The 16,370-nt window shown below is 44.4% G+C and overlaps 1 protein-coding gene across 1 annotated transcript in view; it reads left to right on the top strand.

The window, feature by feature from the left end:
- Window positions 1-1,103: 1,103 nt before the first annotated feature.
- LOC122551097 (protocadherin-16-like) overlaps window positions 1,104-16,370 on the top strand; it is a 370,928-nt gene continuing 355,661 nt past the window's right edge. The window contains exon 1 of the mRNA XM_087988529.1: window positions 1,104-1,263. The gene's annotated coding sequence lies outside the window, so the exon portion shown is untranslated. The remainder of the gene's footprint in view (window positions 1,264-16,370) is intronic.

Here is a 16,370-nt window from a genome sequence, read left to right as displayed (position 1 = left end):
TCAGCTTTAGGGTTTTCTCTCCCTCTGTCTCCAGCTCTCTCTCTCTCTCACACACACACACACTGAGTTAATGCTTTCTATCTCTCACACTCTCTCTCTGTTTGAGGGGTTTCTGTCTCTCTGTTTTATGGTTTTTTTCTCTCTCTCAGTTTTAGAGTCGTCTCTCGGTCCCTGTTTCAGGGTTTCTCTGTCTCACCCTCTGTTTTAGGATTTATGTTTTCTCTGTTTAGGATTTTTTCCCCTGTTTTAGGTTTTCCTCTCTACTTCTCTGAATTTTGGAGTTCCTCTCTCTCTGCCTTAGGGTTTTTCTCTCTCTTGCTCTCTCTCTGTCTCAGTTTTAGGATCTTTTCACTCTCTCATTGTTTTAGGATTTTTTGCTCTATGTTTTAGGATTTTCTGTCTTGCGCTCTCTCTTTCTCTTTTTAGAGTTTTCTTTTTCCATTTAGGGTTTTTGTGTCTGTTTTGGGGTTTTTTTCTCTCTCTCTGTTTCAGGGTTTTCTCTCTCTCTGTGTTTTAGGGCTTCTCTCTCTCGGGATTTCTCTCTCTGTTTCAGGATTATCTCTCTCTCTCTATCTCTGTGTTTTAGGGCTTCTCGCTAAGGATTTTTTTTTCTCTCTGATTTAGGGTTTTCTCTCTCCCTGTTTTAGGGTTTTCTCTCTCATGCGCTCTATTTTAAAGTTTTTTCTCTCTCTGATTTAGGGTTTTCTCTCTCTCTCTCTGATTTAGGGTTTTCTCTCTCTCTCTGTTTTTGGGTTTTCCCTCTCACTCTCTTTTTTAGGATTTCTCTCTGTCTCTATTTTCAGGTTTTCTATCTGTCTATCTCTGTGTTTCAGGTTTTCTCTCTCTCTTTGTTTTAGGGTTTTTCTCTCGCTTTCTCCGTTTTAGGGGTTTTTCCCTCTGTTTTAGGGATTTCTGTTTTTGGATTTTCTCTTTCTGTTTTAGTGTTTTCTCGCTGTCTCTTTGTTTTAGTGTTTTCTCTCTCTCTCGCTCTCTGTTTTAGGGTTTTCTGTGTGCGTGTGTGTGTTTTAGGGTTTTCTCTCTCTCTCTCTCTGTCAGGGGGTGGTGCTGACGTGTTGAGCTCAGCCTGCGCGGCTGCAGCAGCGGCTCCGGATCCCGGTCTCAGTCCCACTCCCGGTCTCGGTCCGGGATGTAACCGCCCGTTCCCGGTGCTGCGCTGTTTTCATGTTCTCAGGACTGCGGCACCGAGTCCGGAATCTGAATTCGGGAGAAATTGGAGCGAGAGAGAAATCGAATCGGATCGGGGTAAGTGAGATAGATGGAAATGTAAAGAAAAGAGGACGTAGAGATGGAGAAAGAAACGGAGGGAGAAAGAAAGACGGAGAGGAAAAGAAAAAGAAAGATTAAAAGCCCTAAACACAGAGAGAGAAAGATAAAGGGAGAGGGGAAGGTGGGAATGGAGAAAGACAGGAGCGGGCAAAGGGAGGGGGAACATTCCCAGAGAAAGGGAATGAGAGGGGGAGAACTGATAAAGGAAAATACATTTTAAAAAGTGGCAAGGGTCCAGTGGAAGATAGCAAAGTGGAGAACAGAGAGAGAGAGAGAGCGAGAGAGCACCTGGAGAAGGGGAAGAGTATTGGGGTCGGGCGGGGTGTGGAGGTGTGTGTGTGCCGGGGGGGGGGGAGGGGGCAGCTGGGGACAATTTGTCTGGAGGCAGGCGATTCAGCCCCTCGGGCTGGTGCTGGGGGCCGTGTTCTTTTTGAAAGTAATGACCTGGGCTCCAGTGAAATTGGGAGAATCGGTGCCGTTTCCCGGATCCAGAATGATGTCAATGGGCAGGAACCAGCTGCTGAGAGCGAAGACAGGGGAGAGGGAAGGGAGAGATTCCGAGGAAGAACAATGAAAAGAAACAATAGAAACTGAAGAGTCCAGTCGAGGAACCTGAAGGTGTCAGCAGAAAACTCATTGTGAGGAGTATGTGGAAACGAGAGGCAGGAATAGAGGACAAATGTATTCAGTTCTTTATAAAAGACTAGTTATTCGTCGCATTCCACGAGGATGGCACAGAAGTCGCTATTAGTCAATGACATTCTGTGAGGTGTGAGCAGTACAAGGAAGAAATTACAAAATGAGAGATTTAAGGAACAGATAGAAGTGGCCAATTCTGTCAACAAATTTGAGGTCATCCACTTTGGACTAGAAAAGGATAAAACCGAATCAAATCTCACTGATGAAAATCCACAAACTGGGGAGGTTCAAAGATTCTTGAGGCTAGGGATGCAGATTTGGGGGTAAAAAGATATAGATCTTTAAATGTCATGGACAGAGAAAGTAAAGAAAATGGCCAATGGAATGCTGGTCTTTACAACTAGGACTGGAATATGGGGGAGGAGGGGAGGAGGTGTCCTGTGGTGGTTTTCCAAAGCCCTGGTAGACTACACCTGCAATTACTGGGAACAGTTCTGGCCCCAAATATTCAGGAGGGAATATTGATTTTGCAGGGAGTGCAATGAAGATTCACCAGAATGATAGTGAGACACAAAAAGTTACATGACAAGGAGTGATTGTATAAACTAGGATTGTATTTCCTGGAATTCTGATTGATGGGTGAGTTGCTTGAAGTTGTCAGGATGTCAGTGAAAGAAGGTAGAGCAGATAGAGATAAACTGTTTCCAATGGTTGAGTTGAGTAAAAGGGATCAGTGTCATAACATTAGATTCATAGCTTTCAGAACAGAAATTGGGAGGTGTTTCTACATAAACAGGATGGTAGATATTTCCTTCCACAAATGAGAATTCATTTTCAATCAATTGTTAATTTTAAATCTGAGATTGATAGCATTTTTTTGACCAGAGGTATTAAAGGTATGGAACAAAGGAAGATACTTAAGAACATTAAAAAATAGGAGCAGGAGTTGATCATTTGGCCCACCACACCAGCTCTTCCATTCAGTAAGGTCATGTCTGATCTTAAATTCTCATCCATGAATCACAAAAAAAACTAGCATTCAATTTCAGTGGGTAATTGGGAAGGCAAATGGAATGTTGGTCTTTATTTCAAGGGAATGGAGTATGAAAGCAGGGAGGTTTTGCTAAAACTATACAAGGCAGTAGTCAGCCCACAGCTGGAATACTGTGATACTGAATACTGGAGCAGACTCAGTGTGCTGAATGGCCTACTCCAGCTCCTACATCTTATGGTCTGATGGTAATTCTGTCAACTCGCTTCAGAGTCTTGAATGCTTCATATTTTTTCAAGTCCAGAGAATATAGACTCAACTAACTTTGCCTGTTGTCATACCCAATCTTCTCAATCTAATGAATATTCACTGTGCTGCCTCTGAAGTGATTGTATCCCCCCAAAGGATGGAAGCTGGAAGTGTGTGGAATGCTCCAGCAAGCTTCCCAGCAAAGGCCAATGCAATTGTTGCAAAATATTCTTGTTCTTAAATCCCTTTGCAATTAAGGCCAACATGTCAATTGCCTTCTTGATCGCTTGCTGCACCTACATGCTAACTTTTCAGCTTTTTTGTTGGAGTACTCCAAAAGTCCTCTGAATGATATTTCAAAGTTTTCTTCCTTTTAAAAATATTGTTTCATCTTCTTAATATCAGAGTGAATACCTTCACACATACCCATGTTATACACATCTGGCACATTACTCACTGTACCGGCCTATATCTATCTACAGATCTTTTATATTATTCTTTTAATTGACAATCTCACCAATGTTGTATAATTAGCAAAAATTGTTCTGTATCTAAAGTAAGCCATTACCAGAGACTGTATGTAGCTGATAAGGAGTTAGATAGTGGACCGACCCTGATCAAAAATCATAGTCTTCAGCCCATTGAGCCTATAATCCCAAAATTTCCTGCATTTCACTTTAAAATTATGCTTCTTTGTTATTGACCCTTCAACAAAATGGAGCAGCTGCTTTCTATTCATCTTGTCCAAGCTCTTCATCATCTTATCCACCTCTGTCAGGTCCCCTCAACCTTCTCTGCTTCAAAGGAAACAACCCGAGCTTATCCAGCCTCTCTCCATCGCTGAAATGCTCCATCACAGGCAACATCCTGGTAAATCTTCTCTGCACTCACATCTTTCCTATAGTGTGGTAACCAGAACCATGGCCTGACCAAAGTCCTATACAGCTCCACCATAACCTCCCTACTCTTATCTCTGTGTTGACTGAAAAAGGCATGTATCTTGCATGCCTTCTTCATAACTGCGCTATTAATGACTAGAAGAAAGTGAAGTTTGCAAATGCTGGAGATCACAGTCAAAAACTGTGGTGCTGGAAGATTCCTGATGAAGGACTTTTGCCTGAAACGTCGGCTCCCCTGCTCCTTGGATGCTGCCTGACCTGCTGTGCTTTTTCAGTGCCACACTTTTTGACTCTGCCCTATTAACCTGTCATGCTACATAGAACATAGAACATAGAAGAATACAGCGCAGTACAGGCCCTTCGGCCCTCGATGTTGCGCCGATCCAAGCCCACCTAACCTACACTAGCCCACTATCCTCCATATGCCTATCCAATGCCCGCTTAAATGCCCATAATGAGGGAGAGTCCACCACTGCTACTGGCAGGCCATTCCATGAACTCACGACTCGCTGAGTAAAGAACCTACCCCTAACATCTGTCCTATACCTACCCCCCCTTAATTTAAAGCTATGCCCCCTTGTAATAGCTGACTCCATACGTGGAAAAAGATTCTCACTGTCGACCTTATCTAAACCCCTAATCATCTTGTACACCTCTATCAAGTCACCCCTAAACCTTCTTTTCTCCAATGAAAACAACCCCAAGTGCCTCAGCCTTTCCTCATACGATCTTTCTACCATACCAGGCAACATCCTGGTAAACCTCCTCTGCACCCATTCCAGTGCCTCCACATCCTTCCTATAATATGGCGACCAAAACTGCACACAATACTCCAGATGCGGCCGCACCAGAATCTTATACAACTGCAACATGACCTCAGTACTCCGGAACTCAATTCCTCTACCAATAAAAGCCAGTACGCCATATGCCTTCTTCACCGCACTATTTACCTGGGTGGCAACTTTCAAAGATCTGTGTACATGGACACCAAGTTCCCTCTGCTCATCCACACTACCAAGTATCTGACCATTAGCCCAGTACCCCATCTTTTTATTACTCTTACCAAAGTGAATCACCTCACACTTAGCTACATTGAACTCCATTTGCCACCTTTCTGCCCAGTTCTGCAGCTTATCTATATCCCGCTGTAACCTGCCATATCCTTCCTCACTGTCTACAACTCCTCCGACTTTCGTATCATCCGCAAACTTGCTCACCCAACCTTCTAACCCCTTCTCTAGGTCATTTATAAAAATGACAAACAGCAATGGTCCCAAAACAGATCCTTGCGGAACACCGCTAGTAACGGCACTCCAAGATGAACCTTTGCCATCAACTACTACCCTCTGTCTTCTTCCAGCCAGCCAACTCCTAATCGAAACCTCCAACTCACCCTCAATGCCATACCTCCGTATTTTTTGCAGTAGTCTACCATGGGGAACCTTATCAAACGCCTTACTAAAATCCATATACACCACATCTACCGCTTTCCCCTCGTCCACCTCCTTAGTCACCTTCTCAAAGAATTTAATAAGGTTTGTGAGGCACGACCTGCCCTTCACAAAACCATGCTGACTATCCTTGATCACATTATTCCTATCCAGATGTTCATAAATCCTATCCCTTACAATTCTCTCTAAGACTTTGCCCACAACAGAAGTGAGACTCACCGGCCTATAGTTACTAGGGTTATCCCTACTCGCCTTCATGAACAAGGGAACCACATTTGCTAGCCTCCAATCTCCTGGCACTACTCCTGTAGACAACGAGGACATAAAAATCAAGGCCAATGGCTCTGCAATCTCTTCCCTTGCTTCCCAGAGAATCCTAGGATAAATACCATTAGGCCCAGGGACTTATCTATTTTCACCCTTTCCAGAATTTCCAACACCTCTTCTCTACATACCTCAAAGCCATCCATTCTACTTAATTGTGACTCAGTACTCACATTGACAACAATGTCCTGTTCCTGATTGAATACTGATGAAAAGTATTCATTCAGTGTCTCCCCAATCTCTTCAGCCTCCACACGCAACTTCCCACTACTATCCTTGACTGGACCTATTCCTACCCTAGTCATTCTTTTATTCCTGACATACCTATAGAAAGCCTTAGGGTTTTCCCTAATCCTACCAACTAAGGACCTTTCATGTCCCCTCCTTGCTGCTCTTAGCTCTCTCTTCAGGTCCTTCCTGGCTACCTTATAACTCTCAATTGCCCCAATTGAACCTTCACGCCTCATCTTTACATAGGCCGCCCTCTTCCCTTTAACAAGGGATTCCAATTCCTTATTAAACCACGACCCTTTCCTCCCTGCCTGACGGGTACATACTTATCAAGGACACTCAATAGTTGCTCCTTGAACAAGTTCCACATATCAATTACGCCCTTGCCTTGAAGCTTACTTTTCCAAGCCACACATCCTAAGTCATGCCTCACCGCATCATAATTTCCCTGCCCCCAGCTATAACTCTTGCCCTGTAGTGCACACTTATCCCTCTCCATCACTAGAGTAAAAGTCACCGAATTGTGGTCACTGTCCCCAAAGTGCTCACCTACCTCTAATTCTAACACCTGGCCTGGTTCATTACCCAGAACCAAATCCAGTATGGCCTCACCTCTTGTTGGCCTGTCTACATATTGTGTCAGGAAACCCTCCTGCACACATTGGACAAACACTGACCCATCTAACGAACTTGAGCTATAGCTTTCCCAATCAATATCTGGAAAGTTAAAGTCCCCCATAACAACCACCCTATTACTTTCACTCTTGAATCATCCTCGCAATCCTTTCTTCTACGTTTCTAGGACTATTAGGAGGCCTGTAAAAAACTCCTAACAGGGTGAGCTCACCTTTCCTATTCCTAACCTCAGCCCAAACTACCTCAGATGGCGAGTCTTCATCCATCGTCCTTTCCACCGCTGTAATACTATCTTTGACAAGCAATGCCACACCTCCCCCTCTTTTACCCCCACCTCTGACCCTACTAAAACATTTAAACCCTGGAACCTGCAACAGCCAATCCTGTCCCTGTTCTACCCATGTCTCCGTAATAGCCACAACATCGAAGTCCCAGGTACCAACCCACGCTGCAAGTTTACCTACCTTATTTCGTATACTTCTTGCATTGAAGTATACACACTTCAAGCCACTTTCCTGTTTACAGGCACCCTCCTTTGAAATTGATGCCATGTTCCTAACCTCCCTACACTCCAGGTCCTACAGTCTGGGTTCCCATGCCCCTGCAGAGTTAGTTTAAACCACCCACAAGAGCACTAGCAAACCTCCCACCAAGGATACTGGTGCCCCTCAGGTTCAGGTGCAGACCATCCTGTTTATAGAGGTCCAACCTTCCCCAGAAAGAACCCCAGTTATCCAAATACCGGAACCCCTCCCTCCTGCACCATCCCTGTAGCCACGCATTTAACTGTTCTCTCTCCCTATTCCTCGACTCTCTATCATGTGGCACGGGTAACAAACCAGAGACAACAACTCTGTTCGTTCTAACTTTGAGCTTCCAACCCAGCTCCCTGAAAGCCTGTCTAACATCCTCGGCACTCCTCCTACCTATGTCATTGGTGCCAATGTGGACCACGACTTCGGGCTGCTCCCCCTCCCCCTTAAGGACCCGGAAAACACGATCAGAGAAATCACGTACCCTTGCACCTGGGAGGCAACATACCAAACGTGAGTCTCTCTTGTTCCCACAAAACCGCCTATCTGTGCCCCGAACTATCGAGTCCCCAATTACTATTGCTCTGCTCTTCTCCACCCTTCCCTTCTGAGTAACGGGGACAGGCTCTGTGCCAGAGGCCTGAACCCCATTGCTTACCCCTGGTAAGTCGTCCCCCCCACAAGTATCCAAAACGGTATACTTGTTCTTGAGGGGAATGGCCGCAGGGGGTCCCTGCACTGGCTGCTTCCTCCCAGTCCCCCTCACTGTCACCCATCTATCTGCCATCTTTGGAGTTACTACTTCCCTAAAGCTCCGATCTATGACCCCCTCTACCATCAATAATTTGTGTACAAAGACACCCCCAAGATCATGCTGTTCCTTTGAGCTTCCTAGTGTTTTGCCATTCATTGAATGACATACTAGTATTCATTCTTCCAAAGTGCATCACCTCATACATATCGGGGTGAAATTCCATTTACCACGGATGTGCCCTTCTGACTAATCTGTTTGTATTCTTCTGTAACCTACGAGCTTCCTCCTTACTAAAAACTCCCAGTCAACCTTTGTATAATCCATAAGGGAGCCAGCGCTGATCCCTGTGGTACATCGCTGCTAACTGGGCTCCAGTCACAGACACAGCCTTCTACCACCAGCCTCAGATTCCTGTCACCAAACCAATTTTGGATCCATCTTGACAGGTTACCCTGGATGCCCTGTCAAAGGCCTTCGTGAAATCCATATAAACTACATTAACTGCCCTACCACTTCTACACACTTGGTAACCTTCACGAAAAATTCAGCCAGATTTATTAAGCATGACTTTCCTCTGACAAAGCCATGCTGACTATCCCTGATCAAACCTTGCTCCGAAATGGAGATTAATTCTGCCCGACAGAATTTTCTCAAGTAATTTCCCTACTACAGATGTGAAACTGACTGGTCTGTAATTCTTTGGTTTATCTCTAACACTACTCTTGTAAAGTGGAATCACATTCGCTGTCCTCCAGTTCTCTGGTACCTCCCCTGTGGCTAGAGGGCAATTAAAAAATTGGGTCAGAGCCTCTGCACTTTCCTCCCTCAATTCCCACATCATCCTGGGATACAACTCATTCAGTCCTAGGATTTGTCCACTTTTAAGCCCAATCAAAACCTCCAATACCTTCTCATTCCCATGTCTTTCTGCTCAAGAACTTCATTATCTATTTTCCTGAATTCCGTATCTATATCCTCCTCCTTTCAAGTTAAGATAGATATGACATTCTTGTTTAACATCCTCCCAATACCGAGCAGCTCAAAGCTCAGATTTTCCCCTTCATCCCTCATGGGTCCTGCTTTTTCTCTGGCTATCCTCTTCCCGAAATACATTTATCAAATATCCTGGGATTCTCCCTAATCTTGCCCAACAGTGTTCCTGAAGAAGGGCCTGTGCCCGAAACATCGAATCTCCTGTTCCCTGGATGCTGCCTGACCTGCTGTGCTGTTCCAGCAATAAAGTTTCAACTTTGATCTCCAGCATCTGCAGACCTCACTTTCTCCTCGAAGTGTTTCTTCATACACTGTCTTTGTTCTCTGAAGTGCTTTCTTAAGATCCCCCTTATACTGTTAATTTTCTGCCAGTGACACTGTTAATTTGCTTCCTTTGCACCTGTTGTATATCTTCCTTTTCCTTTTTATCCAGACCTGAATACTTCCCAACTTGAATGGTTCTTTGATCTCGTCGCCCTGACACTACACCCTAAAGTGAACAGGTTGGGCCTGTACTCCCACAAGTGCCTTTTTGAATGCCTCCTACTGTTATTCTGCTGTAGATGTACCTTCAAGTAGCTGTTCCCAGTCTACTTTGGCCAAAAATTGCCTTATTTTAATAAAATTTGCCTTACCCAAATCCAAAACCCTTTTTTCCAGACCATCTTTCTCCTTTTTCAGACAGTATTGTGGTTGCTATCACTAAAATGCTACCCCCAATGTCACCTCAAACACCTATCAGTTTCGTTATTCAGAATTCAGTCTAGCACTGCACCATCTCTTGTAGGACAATCTACACATTGATATAAAAAGGTCTCCTGAGTATATTTCACAAAATCTACCCTCTCTTAACCCCTTATACTATGACTTTTCCAATTAATGTTGGGGAAGTTGAAATGTAATTACCTGATTATTTTTACGTGCCTCAGTGGAGTGAGTGCACATCTACTTCTTAGTTGCCTGCTGACTGTTTAGGGGCCTTTAGTACATTCTCAATAATGTGACTTCCCCCTTTTTATTCCTAAGTTCTATCCACACAGCCTCTATTAAAAACCTTTCCAAGATATTGTCCCTCCTTAATTAATAATGTGACACCACCTCCTCTTTTACACCCTCTCCTGTCCTGCCTGAAAAGCCCATGACACTGGAATTTTTTTTTGTGGCTAGGATACATGAACACCAACTAGCCACAAAAAGACATGACCCTCTCTCACATACTCACATACGGATGAGGAAGGACACCACTTCGACTGGGACAACACATCCATCCTAGGACAAGCCAAACAAAGACACACATGAGAATTCCTAGAAGCATGGCATTCCAACCGGAACTCTATCGACAAACACATCAGGTTAGACCCCATCTACCACCCCCTGAGAAAAGGAGCAGGAAGTGACTTCACCACAGGAAATAACATCACTACAGGAAATGACATCACCAGCCCAAAGAAACCCAAACATATAAATAGAAAGCAGGACTTATCAGCATTGCTTTGCCTGAGGCCCACTGAAGATGTTATCTAGCATGGTGACAAAACATCTGGAAATGAACCTTCCAGCTTTGCAAGCAAACCTACATCCAAAACCTCAATCTGAGCTGCAAATCTTCTCAAAATCCGGCATTCCATTTTCATCCATATGTTTATCCAATGACCATTTAAATGCCCTTAAAGTTGGTGAGTCTACTACTGTTGCAGGCAGAGCGGTGCCCGCCCCTACTCCTCTCTGAGTAAAGAAACTACATCTGACATCTGTCTTATATCTATCACCCCTCAATTTAAAGCTATGTCTCCTCGTACTAGCCATCACCATCCGAGGAAAAAGGCTCTCACTGTCCACCCTATCTAACCCTCTAATTATAGAGTCATAGAGATGTACAGCATGGAAACAGACCCTTCAGTCCAACCCGTCCATGCCGACCAAGATATCCCAACCCAATCTAGTCCCACCTGCCAGCACCTCCAAACCCTTCCTATTCATATACCCATCCAAATGCCTCTTAAATGTTGCAATTGTACCAGCCTCCACCACTTCCCCTGGCAGCTCATTCCATACACGTACCACCCTCTGTGTGAAACAATCGCCCCTTAGGTCTCTTTTATATCTTTCTCCTCGCACCCTAAATCTATGCCCTCTAGTTCTGGACTCTCCAACCCCAGGGAAAAGACTTTGTTTATGTACCCTATCCATGCCCCTCATGATTTTGTAAACCTCTATAAGGTCACCCCTCAGCCTCCGACGCTCCAGGGAAAACAGCCCCAAGTCACCTCTCAACATTCTTCTCTCAAATGAAAACCGTCTCAAGTCCCTCAGCCTTTCCTCATAAGATCTTCCCTCCATACCAGGCAACATCTTAGTAAGTCTACTCTGAACCCTTTCCAAAGCTTCCACATATTTCCTGCAATGCGATGATAGAACTGTATGCAATACTCCAAGTGCGGCTGCACCAGACTTTTGTACAGCTGCAACATGAACTTGTGGCTCCGAAACGTAATCCCTCTACCAACAAAAGCTAACGTACCGTGTGCCTTCTTAACAACCCTATGAACCTGGGTGGCAACTTTCAGGGATCTGTGTACATGGACACCGAAATGTCTCTGCTCATCTACACTACCAAGGATCTTACCATTAGCTCAGTACGCTGTATTCCTGTTGCTCCTTCCAAACTGAATCACCTCACACTTTTCCCACACTTAAACTCCATTTGCCACCTCTCAGCCCAGCTCTGCAGCTTATCTATGTCCCTCTGTGTAACTTGCCACATTCTTCGTCACTGTCCACAACTCCACCAACCTTTGTGTCATATGCAAATTTACTAACCCATCCTTCTGTGCCCTCATCTAGGTCATTTATAAAAATAACAAACAGCAGTGGCCCAAAACAGATCCTTGCAGTACACCAATAGTAACTGAACTCTAGGATGAACATTTCCCATCAACCACCACCCTCTGTCATCTTTCAGCAAGCCAGTTTCTCATCTAAACCGCTAAATCACCCTCAATCCCATTCCTCCATATTTTGTGCAATAGCCTACCGTTGGGAACCTTATCAAACACCTTACTGAAATCCATATACACCACATCAACTGCTTTACCCTCATCCACCTGTTTGGTCACCTTTTCAAAGAACTCAATAAGTGAGGCACGACCTACCCTTCACAAAACTGTGTTGACTGTCCTTAATCAACTTATACCTTTCTAGATGATTATAAATCCTTTCTTTTATAACATTTTCCAACACTTTACCCACAGTAAGGCTCACTGGCCTATGATTACCAGGACTGTCTCTACTCCCCTTCTTGATCAAAGAACTTTGTTTGTTCTAGTTCTGAGAGCTTTCCCACTCTTTAGGGGCAGCACAGTGGCTCCGTGGTTAGCACTGCTGCCTCACAGCGTCAGGGACCCAGGTTCGATTCCTGCCTCGGGCAACTGTCTGTGCAGAGTTTGCACATTCTGCCCGTGTCTGCGTGGGTTTCCTCTGGGTGCTCCGGTTTCCTCACACAATCCAAAGATGTGCACGTCAGGTGAATTGGCCATGCTAAATTGCCCGTAGTGTTAGGCGCAATAGTCAGGAGTAAATATAGGGTGTGGGTGGGTTACTCCTTGGAGGGTTGGTGTGGACTTGTTGGGTCGAAGGGCCTGTTTTCATACTGTATGGAATCTAAATTTCCACCCTAGCTCCCTGAATTTCTGCCCTAAATCCCTATCCCTTTTCCTGCCTATGTGGACCACGACTTGGGGCTGTTCCCCAACTTGCCCATGACATTGGGAATAATTAGAGATTACAGCCTTTGAGATCTTGCTCTTTAATCTACTGCCTAGCTCCTTGAACTCCTCATGTAGGACCTCATCCCTTTTTTGATCTGCATTGCTGGTATCAATGTGGACCATAACCTTCATATTATCACCCTCTCCTTTCAGGATGTCCTACATCCACTCAGTGACATCCTTAACCATAGTACCACTCTGCAGCCATATCTGCAGCCGCAGATCTTCCCAAAGGGTGGCTCCCCCATGTCTAACTGAACAAATTAGGGATAATATTAGATCTAAAGCGGAGACATAGAATAATCCAAAAAAGCAGCAAGTCTGAGAATCAAAAGCACTTTAGAATTCAACAAAAGAGAGAGTCGTGGCTGTAAAGGGATTGGGATTAGGAGCTGAATATTCAAGGATATACATCCTATCGAAAAGATAAGTAGGTGGGCAGAGGGAGTGGGATTGCCTTATTAGTAAGAAATTAAATTAAATCAATAGCAAGAAATGAAGTAGGGTAAGATGGGGTAGAATCTGTGTGGGTAGAATTGAGGAACCCCAAAAACCGTAAATAGAAACCATAGTTGGAGTTATATACAGGCCTCCAGACAGTAGTCAGGAGCTGGGGCATAAGATACACCAGGAGATAGAAAAGATGTGTAGGAAAGACAAAGTTACAGTGATCGTGGGGGATTTCAATATGCAGCTGGGCTGGGAAAACCAGGTTGGAAGTGATGATTTGGAGATGCTGGTGTTGGACTGGGGTGTACAAAGTTAAAAATCACACAACATCAGGTTATAGTCCAACAGGTTTAATTGGAAGCACACTAGCTTTCGGAGCAACGGTCCTTCATCAGGTGATTGTGGAGGGCTCGATCGTAACACAGAATTTATAGCAAAAATTGTGATGTAACTGAAATTATACATTGAAAAATTGATTGTCTGTTAAGCCTTTCATCTGTTAGAATACAGTGATAATTTCACTGTATTCTAACTATCACTGTATTCTAACAGATGAAAGTCTTAACAGACAATCAATTTTTCAGTGTATAATTTCAGTCACATCACACTGCAAATTTTTGCTATAAATTCTGTGTTACGATCGAGCCCTCCACAATCACCTGATGAAGGAGCGTCGCTCCGAAAGCTAGTGTGCTTCCAATTAAACCTGTTGGACTATAACCTGGTGTTGTGTGATTTTTAAGGTTGGAAGTGGATTGCAAGAAAAGGAATTTGTGGAATGTCAATCAGATGGCTTTTTGGAACACTCCACCACTAAGGAGCAGGCAATACTGGATTTATTATAGTGGAATGAGGCAGACTTGATAGGGGAACTTAAGGTGAAGGAACCCTTAGGAGGCAGTGATCATAATATGATTGAATTTACTCTGCAATTTGAGAGCGAGAAGATAGAATCAGAGGTAATGGTATTTCAGCTGAATAAAGGCAACTACAGAGGCATGAGGGAGGAGCTGGGTAGAATTGACTGGGAGAGGAGCCTAGCAGGAAAGACAGTGGGACAGCAATGGCAGGAGTTTCTGAGAGTAATTCAGGAAACACAGCAGAGATTCATCCTGAGGAAAAAGAAGCAACTGTGGCTGACCAGGGAAGTCAGAGATAGCATAAAATCAAAAGAAAAGCATATAATGTGGCAAAGGGCAGTGGGAAACCAGGGGATTGGGAAGCTTACAAAGACCAACAGAGGGCAACAAAAAAAAAAATAAGGAGGGAGAAGATTAAATATGAGGGTAAGCTAGCCAGTAATATAAAGGAAGACTGTAAGAATTTCTTTAAATATATAAAGGGCAAAAGAGAGGCAAAAGTGGACATTGTGCTACTGGAAAATGATGTTGGAGAGATAGTAGTGGGGAACAAGGAAATGGCTGGGGAACTGAATTAATACTTTGCGTCAGTCATTATTGTGGAAGTTACAAGTAATATCCTAAAAATTCAATAGAGAGGGGGTAGAGCTGAGTATGGTAGCCCTCACCAAGGAGAAGGCGCCAGAAAACTGAATGGCCTGAAGGTGGATAAATCATTTGGACCAGACAGACTACACACCAGAGTTCTAAGGGAGATAGATAAAGAGATAGTGGAGGCGTTAGTGGTGATCTTTCAGGAATCGCTAGAATTAAGGGGGGTCCCAGAGGACTGGAAAATCGCTAATGTGACACCCCTGTTTAAAAAGGGAGTAAGGCAAAAGACAGAAAATTACAGACCAATTAGCCTAACGTCAGTTGTGGGTAAGATCCTGGAATCCGTTGTGAAGGATGAGATTTCTGAATACATGGAAATGTATGGTAAAATAGGGCAAAGTCAGCATGGTTTCATCAAGGGGAGCTGAAAATGTGTTGCTGGAAAAGCGCAGCAGGTCAGGCAGCATCCAGGGAACAGGAGAATCGACGTTTCGGGCATAAGCCCTTCTTCAGGATTCCTGAAGAAGGGCTTATGCCCGAAACGTCGATTCTCCTGTTCCCTGGATGCTGCCTGACCTGCTGCGCTTTTCCAGCAACACATTTTCAGCTCTGATCTCCAGCATCTGCAGACCTCACTTTCTCCTTTATCAAGGGGAGGTCATGCCTGACAAATCTGTTAGAATTCTTTTAGGAAGTAATGAGCAGGTCAGACCAAGGAGAGCCAATGGATGTTATCTACCTGGCCTTTGACAAGGTGCCACACAGAAGGTTACTTAAGGGCCCGTGGTGTCAGAGGCAAGATGCTAGCATGGACAGAAGCTTGGCTGTGTGGCAGAAAGCAGAGAGTGGGGATAAAAGGGTCCTTCTCAGGATTTTCTTTATTCATTTGTGGGATTTGGGCGTCACTGGCTGGCCAGCATTAATAGCCCATCCCTATTTGCCTTTGAGAAGGTGGGGGTGAGCTGCCTTCTTGAATCGCTGCAGTCCACTTGCTGTGGGTTGACCCACAATGCCAGTAGGGAGGGAGGGAATTCCAGGATTTTGACCCAGCGACTGGGAAGGAACAACGTTATATTTCCAAGTCAGGGTGGTGAGTGGTTTGGAGGGGAACCTACAGATGGTGGTGTTCCCAAGTACCTGCTGCCCTTGTCCTTCTAGATGGAAGTGGTTGTGTGTTTGGAAGGTACTGTCTAAGGATCTTTGGTGGATTTCTGTAGTGCCTACCACCCTCTGTACAAAGTACTTGTCGCGTGTATCCCCCTTAAACTTTTCACCTCTCACCTTGACTTCTCGTTATTGAATCCTTCACCCTGGGAAAAAGCTTATCTCTATCTACCCTGTCTATACTCTTCATGATTTTGTAGACCTCAATCAGGTCCCCCCTCAATCTCCTTTTTTCTAATGAAAACAAACCTAACCTACTCAATATCTCTTCATAGCTAGCATAACTATCATGGACTATTTTCTAAATGGGGAGAAAATTCAGAAGTCTGAAGTGCAAGGAAACTTGGGAGTTCTAGACCAGGATTCTTGCAAGGTAAACTCACAGGTTGAGTCAGTAGTTAGGAAGGCAAATGCAGTGATGGCATTTAGTTTGAGAGGACTTGAATATAAAAGCAGGGATGTACTTCTGAGGGTCTATAAGGCTCTTGGTCAAACCACATGTGGAGTATTGTGTGCAGTTTTGGGCCCCATATCTCAGGAAGGATGTA

The sequence above is a fragment of the Chiloscyllium plagiosum genome, unplaced genomic scaffold (genome assembly GCF_037043375.1).
Source record: "Chiloscyllium plagiosum isolate Xiang-an unplaced genomic scaffold, Cpla_swu_hap1 HiC_scaffold_6, whole genome shotgun sequence".
In the NCBI taxonomy this organism is placed as follows: domain Eukaryota; kingdom Metazoa; phylum Chordata; class Chondrichthyes; order Orectolobiformes; family Hemiscylliidae; genus Chiloscyllium; species Chiloscyllium plagiosum.
Note: the sequence above shows the minus strand (reverse complement) of the source record. Positions and strands in the feature narration are given on the sequence as shown.